Below are 8,962 nucleotides of genomic sequence, written 5' to 3'. Positions count from 1 at the left end.
TAAGAGCTTGTGCTATGGAATTTCAAGGGAGTTGGGAAGACCACTTGGATTTAGTGGAATTTTCATATAATAATAGCCATCAAGCAAGTATCGGAATGGCTCCTTTTGAAGCTCTTTATGGTCGAAAATGCAGAACTCCTTTGAGTTGGGACGATATGAGTGATCGACTGATACTGGGTTCGGAAATGATTGAGGAATCGAAAAATAAGATTCGAATTATCAGAGAAAAGATGAAGGCAGCTCAAGATCGTCAAAAGAGTTATGCCGATAGAGCCCGACGTGAGGGTCAATTTCAAAGTGGAGATTTTGTCTTATTGAAAGTATCCCCAATGAAAGGTATTAGAAGGTTTGGGATTAAAGGAAAATTGAGTCCGCGTTATGTTGGACCTTATGAAATTGTCGATCGAGTTGGTGATTGGGCCTATCGGTTGGCACTTCCAAATTCTATGGAGCGTATCCATAATGTGTTTCATATATCTCAGCTTCGTAGGTATGTTGCAGATCCTTCTCATATTTTATCTCCAGATGAGATAGAGCTGAATGAAGATCTTTCGTATGAAGAAAAGCCTCTGTGGATCATGGACACAAAGGTCCGAACTATGAGGAATCGAGATATTCGTATGGTGAAAGTAATGTGGTCCAGACATGGAGCGGAAGAGGCCACGTGGGAAGTAGAACAAGAAATGTTCAAGGCATACCCACAATTGTTTAATTAAGTTGCCTTGTTATGTGTTTGAGTTTAGATTTCGGGGACGAAATCTTTTTAAGGGGGAGTGGATTGTAATGCCCCGATTTCGGAATGTATAAAATAATATTATTATAGCAAATAAATATTTGACAATAGTAATGGAATCAAGAAATTAAATATTTTGGGATAAATCTTATTCATATTTTATATGTTGATTATGATTGAAAAGACTGTTAAATGGATAAATATTGATAAGGATAAATATAAAAATATAATATATAATTTAATAATATAATATAATAAATAAATAAAGAGGATAAAGATGTTAATAATAATAATAATAATAACATTAATAATAGTATAATATAATATAATATAATATATAATAATAATAATATAATATAATATAAATATATTTATTAAGTAAAGAAAAACAAGCAAACTTACCTGCAAAGCGAAGGAAGGCAGAGGAAGAAACGTGAAGGAGAAGAAAGGAGAAAAAAAAAAAAAAGAAAGAAAAAGATTTATCCGTCCGATTCCAATTCCGACTTGGGTATGGTATTCCTTGCTATTCGTAGAGTCCGATTATAAATTTTAATACGAATTTTGATATTGGAGTATTAAATTAGAAATTCTTCAAAAATTCAAAATTGGCTATTTAGCTATTTAATCGATGAATTTCTTTAGCTAATAGCCTATTCGTAGCGCCGACATTATATTTTGAGAATTTCGTACCAATCCAAGTCGAATAAAAAACGGCAGTATATCGCACCTGCCTGCTTGTTCATACCTTTGCGTATTTTTATTTAATAATCGGGCAATATAAATATTATGAGGTAGAAGGATTTTATAGCTAGAATATCATATTCTACTAAATATAAAAGTTTGGAGCCCGACGAGTTAATTATAGAAATTAGCTTTTGAATAAGCAGGTAGCTCCTGAGAATAAGCATAAAGCTCATCTGATTTGAGTAAATAATGGGACAGGTGTACGTTGGAGGAGATTTGGGTGAAGTTATAAAAATCCAGAAAGTATCGGTAGGAGGTAAGCAGTAGGGAATTAAATCTAATTTTAAGAAATTAGGTATTTATGTTGCATGTGATTCTGATTCTGATATTGATATGATATTATGTGGAATCATTTGGTCAGTGCATCTATATATGTATATATGTGTGTGTATATGCATGTGTGAAACTTCGTTTTACGATATTTGATATACGTATTTGATCGTGTTGGTGAATTTATGAAAAGGAGGATAGGTGGGCCGTCTCACCAGCCCTTTTCATTAAATTCACTTATTGACATGCTGCACACATCGCACGATTTATCGGATATGTTTTATGGATCTATCGTTTAGTCGCCGTGTGCGGTAGTGCTAGGCGAGGGCATCATCTGGGGTTAGGATATTCGACCCCGATGTACCGTAACACTTTGGCGATAGTGGACGATAGTAGTCGGACAACTGGGTGACTTAGTCGCACGGTCATTCAGGGATTAGACCCATTGCAGTTGAGACGTATTTGGTCTAATCATTCGTGTTCGGTGTTGTTCCACTCATTGGAGTAGCTACTAGTGAGGTCTACCGGTAGTTTAGGATCATATGCCAAACTCCAAACGCGATCCCGTTAGGGCGTGCGAGGAGGAGTAGAGTTTCCGGGTTTCCTTCGGGTGATTCCAGGTTGCACGGATTCTACTACGTTACACGGGGTAGGGCTAGACAGGAGGGTCCTATCTTCGCTATCACAGACTATGGGGTGTCTTGTGGTTAATGGCGACAACGCTCGGCTATCCATGTATTGATTGCGGGAGTCGTATGGTGGGTATATGGAAGTGACCGGGTGACCGTTATATTATTATGGGTTTACCAGGTCCTTCCTTGAGCCGAGGATTTTCCGGCTATTTATTGATGATAGTCTAGTGAGCTGTTATTATGGAGCCGAGGTTATTCCGGCTGCTCACTTTGACATATGTATATGGGTATATGTGCATGAGTTGTCGATTTTGACATTATTGTTACATTATTTCAGTATGGGCATGGCATGGCATTTATTTTGCAAATGACGGAAATTAAACTCTATTTTCGAGCATGACATGGCATATTTTATGTTAGTTCTTAAAATGGATTTAATTCTAGACTGCTTTTAAGAAAAATATTTGATTCAGGTACGCATGGCACCTCCGGGACAGGGGACGTCTCGGGAGATAGAAAGACGGGCTGAATGAGTGAACTGCATCTGATGTATTATATGTAAATTCTAACTAGAAAAACCTCCCGTTTTGGGAGTATGTTTTTGTAAATATTTATAAACTATTTTTTTTTTGGGAATAATAAAATGCTTATATAATTAATTTTAGCCTTAACACTGTGTTGTGGGGCCCGAAGTAGGAGGTGACGACCTCATGCTGCAGTGTGGCGGTAGCATTTCCAGTATGAGCCAACTGGGGGTGTTACAGCATAGCTCTGTAATCAGGGTCCCGTGACCGAGCGTTCTCTTTCCATTTCTTTTTTCCCAAATGTCTATGCCGATTATCGCGCCCAAATCCACATCAGTTGTCTCCTCCAGAATTGAGCGCAGGGCAAGGAGGAAGTCAGGACGGATCTCTGTGGTGTGCGTGGTGATCATCACTCGGCTCAGAGACCACTTCACCCATTCCTTTTCCTCTTCGTCCACCGACCCAAATTTAAGGTTCCCCTTATCGTATTCAGGGGTGGTGGCGAAGGTCCTTTATAGCGTCTGCAACTCAAGCGAGCTGCAGGTCTCCATTGCCTGCAGTCTATCATGCATCTCTTGGGTGGGGTAGTAGTGTTCGCAACCCGAGACCCGGTTGATCTTCCGTGCTGAGCAGTCTACCCATCTCTCTCTCACATATACGTCCCGTAGACTCTCAGCTTGGTTCAAGTTCGCATAGAATTCCCTCACCAGTGATACATCCACTGAATCACTGGGATTCCTGATCAACCAAGTCAGGCCCCGCTCCCTCATCCAATCGGCGAGCGGGCCTGAGATCTTTTCGGGGTCAAAAACTCTCTCGTAGAGGATCCCCATCGCCTTCACCTTCTCGTAGGCCACTGCTGCCTCAATGTTGACGAAGTGCAGGGAGTCATACTGTTTGGACCTCAACATGTCCTTGGCAACATCGGGGGCGTTCTTCTTGGAGATCTTCTCGCTCCTGAACGCCTTCATCTTCTCTTTAGCCTCCTGGCAGGCAAGTTTGTCCTTAAGCTCTTTCAGCTGAAAGTCCCTCAGCTCGTCGTAGTCCAACCACCAGTCGCTCGCCGGATACCTCTGCTTTGTTTTCTCAGTGTATCCAAATCTAAGGTAATCCTCTAAGAACTCTGGGATAAACTTTCTGAAGGGAACTGACTTCAGCTCTCTGAGCTTCCCCTAGTCTTCTGTCAGCTCGAGTACTCTCCTCCTTCTGTAATAGGCCTCTAGCGGTGCTGGTTCCACAAATTCAGCCCCCGAGGTTGTGGTTATCACTCTCCGCCCGTCTGTGGATATAATCCTTTAAACTCTCTTTTCTACTTTCTCCTCAACCTTCTCGAACTCCTTTCTTAACGCTTCTCGCATGCCTGGATCTATTTTGTCAGACTGTCTTGAACCTAGGGTTTCCAGAGTTATTGTTTAATATGAGAAATTTGTGAATCCTGCCTTAATACTTCTAAAATGCTAACAACATTCATGTACAGGCAATCATTTCCACAATCTCAGTGATTTGAACCCTAACTCCCCCCTCATAACGAAACAAAACACTACAATGAGTGTTTCGTTGTGAAAAAAGGAAAAAATCACAAAACAGTACCAAACATTCAGACTATTGCAAAATTGATCCATACAAAAAACAAGTATATAATTTATTATATCTAAATCTAGCAGATAATATACCTAGATTCACAGAAATAAAAAATATAAACATTTTTGCAATAATGACGAACATGCAGTTTTCGCGAAAATAAATTTGTGATTCTGTGTTATTCGGTGTTAAATCGGAGAAAATCAACCATGAAAACAAAGTTATTGACTAAGGTTAACCTAGATCTTACCTTAGATGAAGATATTATAGGCTGAAGAATCGAGATTTTGAAAATTTTTTTGTGTGGAGAAATGGCGATTAATGAAGCTTCTTGAGGAAGTTACTATAGGGTAAAAAGTGGAAAATGACTGTTGACTGGGGTATTTATAGAGTTTTTCGTCGCTCGTCTGGAGGGGCAAGCGGAGCGCTGCCTAGTCCACTATATTAATATAAAGGTATACGGGTGAGTTATCAGGGTGGGTTATCAGGGCGGGTGAGCGGGTAAAGCAATACTTCTAATTACCTAATGATGATGCACAAACGGTGATGAAAGCGGTACTAGGTGACCCCAAAAATAATTCTTTGTCAAACTGAGCAATCTCTTCTTTTTCCGTGGTACTGTATGTGCAGGAAACTGTCCTGTAGTTAAGAAATTTGTCAGGTCAGCAAACCATGGCTCCTTCGCTTGTACCAGGAACAGCTTTTCGTCTTGGAATAATTTGTTGATTCCATGAGATATGTCATCTTCTTGCCTCAACCTGCTGAGGTGATCTGCCACATGATTTTCCTTCCCCTTCTTATCCTTGATCTCTATGTCAAATTCTTGGAGCAACATGACCCATCTAATTAAGCGGGCCTTTGTCTCATTCTTCTCCATCAAATACCTGATAGCTGCATGATCTTTGTGAACAATGGTCTTGCTTCTGATGAGATACTATATGAATTTCTCGAAAGCGAAGACAATAGCTAGCAGTTCCTTCTCGGTTGTAGTGTAATTCTTCTGAGCAGAATCCAGTGATTTGCTTGCATAGTATATAACATTCAATTTGGATTCCACTCTTTGTCCCAATATAGCGCCGACGGCATAATCGCTTGCATCCGTCATCAGCTCGAATGGCTCGCTCCACACTGGTGCATAAATTATAGGAGCGGTGATCAGCTTCTCCTTTAAGATAAGGAAAGCCTCTTCACACTTGCTTGACCAGTGAAAGTGAGAATCTTTGCACAACAATGCAGTTAGCGGTTGTGTGATTTGACTGAAGCCCTTGATGAAGCGGCGGTAGAACCCCGCGTGTCCAAGGAAACTTCGCACTCATTTCTCATTTGAGGGCGCCGGCATTTTTTTGATTACACTAACTTTTGATCTGTTTACCTCTATTCCGGAAGCCGAGATCTTATGGCCTAAGACGATTCCTTCATTTACCACGGGGTCAGTCTTAATGCAGTGGAGAAGTACTTTTTCCAGGTTATTCAGGCATCTGGAAAATGTCTTGCCATAAACCGAGAAGTCATCCATAAATACTTCTATGCAGGAGTCCAGGAGATCACTAAATACTTTCGGTTGTATCGGTTTTGTTGCTATCTCTCCGCATGAACGTTCCAAATTGGAACCTCGTGCGCATGTATGTTGTCTTCTTGGTTATGGTCAGAGCATAAAGTTTATAGATTTTGGGATCCGATTTCTAAACGGTTGCGTATATCTCGTCATGTTACCTTTTGGGAGAGTGTCATGTTTTCCACCCTGTCTAAATTTCATGTCTCATTTATTCCTGGTTCACCTTCTTTCCTGTCGGCATGTCCTCCCTTGTTTTCTGATCTTGATCCTACGGCTCTATTACCGCATCCGGATCCTGTTCCAGTCAAGGCTTCTGATCCACCTCTAGTTAAGGCTTCTGATCCACCTCCGACCTTGTCTCCAGATGATGATCCGTCTGCGGTCACTGGACCTGTCATACCTCGTCAATCACATGGAGTGAGTCACCCCCTCCCCACTTGCATGATTATCATTGTTACTCTGTCATATTATCTCATTATGGAAGTATTGATCCATTATGGCAACAAGCTATGACTGAGGAATTGGAGACTCTGGCAAAAACTCACACTTGAGATTTAGTGGATTTGTCTTATAGCAAGACACCTATTGGGTGCAAGTGGATTTTCAAAATCAAGACTAATTCTGATGGTTCCATTGAGCACTATAAGGCTCGTCTGGTGGCCAAATGTTATTCACAGGAGTATGAAGTTGACTATGAGGAGACTTTTGCTCCCGTTGTTCGTCTCACTATTGTTCATTGTCTTCTTGCCGTTGTTGCTGCTCGTCAGTGGTCTCTTCTTCAGTTAGATATCAAGAATGCATTCTTACATGTCTCACTTTCTGAAGAAGTTTATATGACTCCCCCTTCAGGTTTCTCGTCCTCTGGAAAGGTTTGTCGCTTACGTCGCGCTTTATATGGGTTGAAGCAGGCCCATCGGGCTTGAAATGCCACATTTAGTGTTACACTATTGGAGTTCAGTTTTACCACATGCACTACGACTCTGGCCTATTTCTTCGTCGTTCTTCATCTGGGATAGTTATACACTTGCTTTATGTTGATGATATGATTATCATGAGAGATGATGTGTCTGGTATTTCTGATCTAGAGACATATCTTAGCCAGCAGTTTGAGATGAAGAGCTTGGGTCCACTTCGTTACTTCTTGGGGCTTCAAGTCTCCAATTCTTCTGATGGTATCTTTCTTTCTCAGGCTAAGTACGTCTCCGATCTCCTTGCTCGAGTTGGTCTCACAGATTGTCAGGTAGCCTTTACACCACTTGCCTATGACGTTCGACTTACTCCTCACGATGGTTCTCTTCTTGATGACCCTACCCTCTATCGTCAACTTGTTGGGAGCTTGATCTACTTGACTGTCACTCGACCAGATATCGCTCATGCAGTTCATATTTGAGTCAGTTCATGGCTGCTCCGAGGACCTCTCACCACTCTGCCATCTTACATATTCTTCGTTATGGGAAAGGTACTTTTCTGCATGGTTTACACTTTTTCTCTCTCTTGTTTTTGACTCTTAGCGGTTACTCTGATGCTGATTAGGTTGGTGATCCTACCGATCGTCGTTCGACCACTAGTTTCTGCTTCTTCCTGGGTGATTCTCTCGTCTTTTGGCGCAGCAAGAAGCAAACTTTAGTTTCTCGATCGAGTGCCGAGTTGGACTATCGTGCCCTTTCTGACTCTACGTCAGAACTTTTATGGCTTTGTCGTTTACTCAATGATCTTGGTTTCCTCATTCATCTTCTACAGCTCTTCACTACGACATTCAGAGTGCTATAAAGATGGCCCACAATAATACTTTGCACGAGCGCACCAAGCATATTGAGCTTGACTGTCACTTCATTCGACAACATGTCGTCGGTGGTGTTGCCCATCTCGTTTCGGTCTCCTCCGCAGATCAGGCAGCAGATATCTTCACCAAGTCTCTTCTTCCCGGTCGGTTCCAATTGCTTTTGGACAAACTCAAGTTGGTTTCTACGACACCCACTTGAGTTTGAGAGAGAGATGTTGAGATATTTTAAATATTCTATTTTATATTTAGTAGATTTATACTTAGATTTGGTTTTATATATAGATTATATTACTTAGATTTTAGTCTATCGAGTCTATTTTGTATTGTCTATATATAGGCCCCCTTATTTTGATGATCAATAAAATAATTTTATTATTTTACCCCAAAATTTATAACATAAATATTCTGTAATTATTATGCAGGAACGAATTCTATGCTGAATTATAATATTCAACACACAGTTGAATTTAATCTCCACCCTTTATCGTTAAATTATTTATTTAATTAAAATATTAGATTTAAAATTAGTGGTTATGGTTAAATTTAGCATATGTTAAAGACTTCATATTTATATCACCCTATGATCCAATTCCATATTATTTTCACTTTATCTCAACTGAATGTATCGTTTTTACTTTTTTTTTTTTTTTTATTCAAAAATATTTATTTTTATTATAATAAAATAATCACATAGTAATATCAAAATTTTATTTAATTTTTATATCAATTACAAATATACTATTACACATATAATTAATTTATACATAAAATACAAAGATAGAAATACTCCCTCCGTCCCATTGAAAGGTTACTATTTTCCATTTTTGTCCGTCCCAAAACAAGGTTACCATTTCCTAATTTAGTAATTGTACTACTTACTTAACATAATAAATACCCTTTCAACTTACAATATATTACACAAATGCCATTACTTTTATATTACACCATACTAATATGGGTATTTTTGTCTTTTTTACTATAATTCAATATAATACTAATATTCAAAAATCTACGTGCAAAAAACAAACGCCACCCTTCCAACGGGATGGAGGGAGTATCAAAATTATCTTACATACTTTCACTAACTAATAAATAATTATTATTTATTAATTTAGTGCAAAACCTCAAATGAATCATTCG

General features: G+C 39.4%; 1 long non-coding RNA gene across 1 annotated transcript; it reads left to right on the top strand.

Moving 5' to 3' along the window:
* Positions 1 to 1,156: 1,156 nt before the first annotated feature.
* Positions 1,157 to 3,080, top strand: LOC127243869 (uncharacterized). Its single transcript, XR_007837042.1, has 3 exons — positions 1,157 to 1,241; positions 1,676 to 1,733; positions 2,853 to 3,080. It is a non-coding gene; the product is annotated as an uncharacterized LOC127243869 (long non-coding RNA).
* The last annotated feature ends 5,882 nt before the right edge of the window (positions 3,081 to 8,962 follow it).

This window comes from Andrographis paniculata, unplaced genomic scaffold (assembly GCF_009805555.1).
Source record: "Andrographis paniculata isolate CXL003 unplaced genomic scaffold, ASM980555v1 Contig98END, whole genome shotgun sequence".
In the NCBI taxonomy this organism is placed as follows: Eukaryota; Viridiplantae; Streptophyta; class Magnoliopsida; order Lamiales; family Acanthaceae; genus Andrographis; species Andrographis paniculata.
This window is presented reverse-complemented; position numbering and strand designations above follow the sequence as displayed.